The following is a 6745-nucleotide window of genomic DNA, read 5'->3' as shown; positions in this document are numbered from 1 at the left end:
AATGTTGGCATTTCACAATCTGTTGTTGTTGTTGTTGCTGTGGAAGAGGGGCAGAGTCTGGAACCGCTGAAGCTAAACTGTCATGAGGAGCAGGTGAACTGTCATGAATGAATCCAACACTCTGAAACTGAATGGGCTTGGCATAGTCTGGAATATGAAAGGACAAGTCCTTGTCATATCCAAGACCAGTTCTGTGCTTGTTGTGGACAAGTTGTTCCCAAGGTCTGATGATGGGCTTGGGAACTGTAGACTGAGTTTCCGCATCTGCATGTACAACTGCTGCTTTATTTGAATGAACGGTAACATTATTGACTTGCTGTTGATGGGTGGTTGTCTCAATGTTCTGAACAAAAACATATTCAGAATGATGTCTATTTTGATGTAGCTCTTCTTGCTGTAGCTGTGATTCAAGCTGCAAAAAATCAATCTTTTCCTGTGCATTTTGTAGACATGTCTGAATTTCTAAGAGAGATCCTATGCTGATTTTGACTGTATTATCCATAGTAGAGAGTATTAGATTGTCCACTAACTCTAATATTGCACCAATTGGAACCATTTTTAACCTCAAAAAATAGTAAAACAATGAGGAAAAGATGGACACTGCTCTTTTATATAAACTTATGGCAACAACTTCAAATCAATCAGCTTGCAATAGATTCAACACACAAAGAATGGTGATATCCGGAAAACAGACTCCTCATTCAAAAATGAATTTTCTTCAATTCACCTGAGAATTTAACTACCAACAAAGCTACAAGCAATTTAGGCCTCAAAAATATATTTTCCTCTACCACCCTTGAATCCAAGGGAACTTGTCCTGGCAACAACTTCAATCTAGTTTAATAGCAATCTTTGATATGAACAACCTTTAAGAAAATACACCAATTTGTTCTACAAAGGATAGTCTTGGCTTGAAACAATTTCCACTGAACTCCTAAATAATGCCAAATTACTGCAACTTTAAAGAATATAAACAATCCCCAATTCTTATGAACATTGAACTCTGTCATTCCCAAAAATCCCCCAACATAATCACTTTGAAAGCATAAATGATGGCTATCAAAAGGCAATACCCTTGTGGATTATCTTCCTTTGGAATGCAAGTATCAAAATTAATAAAATAATTATTTGAAGTACCTACACCAACACTTCTTCAGATATATCCAAGTCAGGAGACAAACAAACTGTTGAAGATTCACACACCTTCTTGCTCAACTGGTTGGAAAGATTCCCTCAATATGACGTTGCAATCCACAGCCACATGGAAGAAGAATAACGAAATTGAATGGAGAAATGAGCAGGCCAAGGACAGAATCACTGAACTCCCTGGTCAGCCCTCAGATGCGAACTTTGCCCAATATTCTGGATATATAACTGTAGACAATAACGCTGGCAGAGCCCTTTTCTACCAACGATACAAGGGGCACAGAAAATTGCAAACCCTCGAGATGTTAAAACTCAGACGATAATTTCGCACACGCCTGAGAGTACAGGAAGAAAAAACTTATATCTATCGTCACAAAGAGGAATGTTTTCACAGTAGACAATATATGGAATCAAAGAGAAGTCCCAAAATTCCCAAATGGGTACTAAACACAGCGCAATTGATGAACAAAATAAAAGAAAATCCCAAAATTTGGGTATTAAACACAAAGCAATTGACCCGGTGGACGTCAATCAGGTGGCTGCAAAAACTCTGACTATGTGGAATGCGTATACCGATAGGAATGGCATATTCTGAGTTGTTGAAATCGTGTAAGGGGAGGCCTCGTATATAATGGTGTCTCTGCTTGCTTAAGAAGGCAAGGGCCGTGTAGCTCCCACAGCGTATTCAATACCATTCAATACCACATCGTATTCAATACCATTCAGTACCACAATGTATTCAATACCATTCAAATACCATTCAATACCACAGCGTATTCAATACCATTCAATAACGCAGCGTTGACACCATTCAGTACCACAACGTTAATACCATTCAATAATGCATTCAAATACCATTCAATAACGCATTCAACTGAAACCATATAAATGTCGATACCAGGAGCTGTCTCCCACACAGAGATACCATTCAAATGTTATTATTCAAATGCAACATTAATATGGGACATCGTTAATATGATTCAATACCGCATACCAGGAGCAGCGTAACAGTAGGAAATACCAAGCGTTCATCAAACAGTGGGAGCTGGGCGTTCATCAAACAGTTCTGACACCAAAACATTCTTCTGGGTGTTCATCATACGGCTCTGTTACCAATGGGCAGCGTAACGCACCATTCAACCCACCATTCAAATGGTTCTGATACCAATGGACAGTGTAATGCACCATTCAACCCACGTATGCAGGGGTTACACTCATGAATGCCTCTGCGAATTCAAGTGCGCCTTTCCTTCAATCAAGCTTGATTAACGCCTTATGTGACAACAACTATGAACGTTGCACACACACCAGTCTCAACAGTGTGCTGCCACTGTTTTAACACTGGTTTTTATACTTGTTGAACGCCCTTCAACGCACAATACCACTACAAACTCAATCTTAAACGCAGTCTTCACCATAGGAATTGAATTCAGCTCCTCTTCGATCCTTCAATCGCTCTTCCACGATGACAAATCGAGCCCATATTGCTGTCTAATCCAACGTGCCAACACCAATTCCACTTAAAACTTCCTTACGCATCTCCTAATTCAGTTCTTTCACTGAAAACTCTGGTTTCTGCAATTTTAATTGAAACTGCCTATTAAATCAATTTGATGCTATGATTTTTCCTGCGTGAAAAATAGCATTAATATTCAACAAATCAATTTTAGAATAAACGGAGTCTCAAACAAAAATCTGCGCCTCTTTGAATTTCTGCATTTCACTGCCCAACATTCGACTGCAACCATCCGAGCCAAACTATGTCATAACTGACACCGCTCCAAGATAGAGTTCCCAACGAATTTTGCAATGATTGGCCATAAAAAACACTCACTGAAACATTTTATCAAACACAATCATGCTCCCATTACATCGTTCACTTTAGGCAACATTCACCATGGTTCTCAACAGAGTTTCAAGAATTGCATCCTTCGGCGCAACCTTCAAATATACTCATGATACCACCAACACGGCTCCAAGGCTATTTTCTACATCTCAGCTGAAACACAAGTCGACTTTTGAAAACTTCCCTCTGCACATCTGCATTAAACAATTACTGTTTCATCGATTCAGGACAGACAAAATCCTGACAAATTCTGCGTCTAGATCAACCTATGCACATCGATTAATCAGTGCTAAAACAAATTAAATTTCTTTAATTCATGACTTTGTCAGATGTAATTCTTCAACACTCGACTTTACCAAGCAACTCTAGGTGTGAATTCACTGCATAATGCTCACAAACAGAAATCGACCCAACAAATCCTGTCTTCCTGTTATGAAATTCAATTGCACAAAAATCGATTTATTAACCTCAACAACGCTGTCATTTAGTTTAATTGTGATTGCCCATTTCATGCAACTCAACCAGCTTCAAATGCCTTTCCTCAACATGTGCAAACAAAGTCGATATGAGCAGAGCTTACAATCTTTTAATGCAAATATCGCTCATCATCCAAGAAGACAAAACATACTTCGATTACAAAATTCCTCTCATAGGCACACACAGCAAATTGTTGCTAACGTTTGAAGAGCATACATTACAATTCTTCTCTTATAAACCAGCAAATTAAATACTAGCAAATTCATCATTTCAACTCTTAACACAGAAATTGACCCATACACGAATCAACCAAGTTAAGGCTCATAACTCCAATCCAACACTTTCATAAAACAAATGGTTCAAAGAAATTATGCAGGGCAGGATTACGCTTGCTCTGATACCATGTTAAACACACATGGGCAACAAAAACAATATGAATGATAAATCATGAGAGTACATTTTTTATTAACAAGAGATATACATTTATAGTACAACATGTGACTGTTGGGTTTCACATCCCAAGGTCTCTTGGACTACTTAGTCTATTCAGCTTCCACACTAACCCATTTAGGATTAGGTGTCCAACAGTCTCATACAACTCTTACTGACCCGAAGTAAGTTCCAATCAAAAGAGAGTGACTCATACCACTCTTACTAACCCGAAGTCAGTTCCAATTGATCTCAAATCAATATCGATCATCCTAGAATAGGGAGTACTACCATACACAATGCATCCATCGGTAGTACTATGGTCCCTATCCTCATTTCCCTACTCATTGGCCAGATGAGAGGTACTTCCCATGGGTCCCCGATTGCATGGGTAGGATGTCTCAGCAGGAGAAGGATGAACCACTAACCCTGCCTATATGTCGCCATGGGGTATCACAGGGGAAGGCTGAACCACTCACCCTGTACACAACAAACCACTAGGGGAAGGCTGAACCACTCACCCTATGATTGCTCATCTCGCCAAAAAGTACGCCAAGGCCCCCGGAGTTACCAGAGCTCAATGTCCATATCACACAAGACCCTCATAAGAGATTCTCTCCATGACTCCAAGTCATTCTCGGAAGGCCAAAAACTTGACCTTCCCCAGGGGCTTTGTCAGAATATCGATGACTTGCTCATCAATCCCAATTTGATGGAGCCTTATTGCTCATCGTTGTACCATATCTGGGATAAAGTGGTACCTGATATCTATATGCTTGGAGTGATCATGAAACATGGGATTCTCTGATAATCAGATCCCACTCTGGTTGTCGCAGAGGATCACGATGGTATCCAACACATGTCCAAATAGCTCACTGAAGAGCTTCCTCAACTAGACAACTTCACATGAGGCCATACTAGCAGCTATTCATTCGGCCTCAATGATACCCAAGACAACCGATTTCTGCTTCTTGCTCATCCAGGATATCAAAGAAGAACCAAAAGAAAAATAGAATCCAGAAATGCTCTTGCGATCCACCATACTGCTAGCCCAATCAACATCAGAATAACCATGCAGCCTTACCTCTCCGACAGTGTATCTCAGTCCATGAGTGATTGTGCTCCACCGATATCTCATAAGATTCTTGGCACCAATCCAATGTAGATGATGAGGCTCAACGATATATTGGCTCAATGTGTTAACTGCAAAACATATGTCCAAACGGGAGTTCACCAAGAACATCAATTCTCCTATGAGTTGATGATACTCAAAACCATTTCCAAATTCAAGTCCAACAACACTACCGCATAACTTCTTAAAGTTAAGTTCCATCGGAGTAGTCATAGGCTTGCAGTCCACCATCCCAAATATTTCCAATATCTTCACAACATATTTTCCTTGAGAGAGGAAAATTTCACCTGGCTTTTGCCATACCTCCAATCCTAGGAAATAGTGCATCGGTCCTAGGTCCTTCATCTCAATTTCAAAAGCCAACTCCCTCTTACATTTGTGAATGAGTGGGTCTGCACTTCCATCACCTCCATGCTTGATTTTGTAGAGCCACTTAGAGGTGACAACCGATTTGTCTTGGGGTCTAGAGACCACATCCCAGACATCAATCTTCATAATTGACTCATATTCTTCATATACTTGTTGCTTCACGAATTTTTCAAATGATGAAGGCTCATTTTGAATTATCGTGCTCATGATGGTCAAGTATCCTTGATACCTGTTTGGATTCTTGCTTTCACAGAAAGTCCCCCTTGGAGCAATTTGTCTCTCGGCGTCTTCGAGAGTCTCCCTAAGTCATGAGGGTATCCTCTTGGAGGAGGAAGGATCTTAGGAGGAGGCTCAATAAGATCTGTTAGAGTCGGTCTAGTAGCCCTCCACCAGAGATCAAAGCTCTTTGCATTTCATGATTAGGTGTCCCATCAGTGTGATCATGTTGCATTTCGTTAGGCATGCCATAATCTTGGTGGAGGGAGTTTGTGTTGTTATTCCCCTCTTGTTTGGCACTGCTGGTTCAGGTTTGTTCAAGTAAATAAAATCCTCAAAGGGTCATTCATTTTGCTTTAAGTTTTAAGGTCTTAGGTCTAGGGTTGAGTCCATTTTTGTCTTGAGAAGTCATAAAGGACCAGCAGGCCGGAGGGATGTCCTTCATTAAACATTATTTCAAAAATTCTCATCATTGTACAGCTAAATTTTCACCTTGTTCTCAAAAACTCTGTTTTTGAAAACAAGGTCATTATCTCATTTTTGTAAAATTCTCAAAATTTCAAATTCTTCAAATGTCAAAGTGCATCCTTGGTCTCCTTTGCCAAAGCATCCTAGAAGCTATCCCTGCAAAAATTTTCAGAAGAAATCATCATTTCAACCAATTTTTCAAAGAAAAGAAATCAAAGGTCAAAGCCAATTAATTCAAAAAGTGTCAACACTCAAAACATTACAAAGTGAGTTTTGGGCAAGTAAAAATCAAAAGGAAACCTATAAAAGCACATCACTCCTCATTTGCAACTCATTTGCCTCTTACAAGCTAAGTGAATCCTTGCAAAGTCGATTTGAGGAGTTCTTGAGCAAGTTGAGCAGTTTCAGGGGCGCGCTACGCGTCAGGAGAGGCGCGCTACGCGTCAGGGCGCGCTACGCGTCAGGAGAGGCGCGCTACGCGTCAGGGGCGCGCTACGCGTCAGGGAGATTTTTTCAGTGCTATTTTACATGTGCGCTACACGTCAGAGGGGTGCTACGCGTTGGGCAGGGCGCGCTACGCGTTGGGGTTTCAGCTCAACAAACTGCCAGCAAGTCATCAAATCGATTTTTCTCTCAGGCAAAGTGCAGGTAGGCTTCTCCTC

This window comes from Pinus tabuliformis, chromosome 5_1, assembly GCF_031772625.1.
Source record: "Pinus tabuliformis cultivar Carrire ecotype Pingquan chromosome 5_1, CPIR1, whole genome shotgun sequence".
NCBI classification, from domain to species: domain Eukaryota; kingdom Viridiplantae; phylum Streptophyta; class Pinopsida; order Pinales; family Pinaceae; genus Pinus; species Pinus tabuliformis.
The sequence above is the reverse complement of the archived record's forward strand: the minus strand, read 5'-3'. Positions refer to the sequence as shown.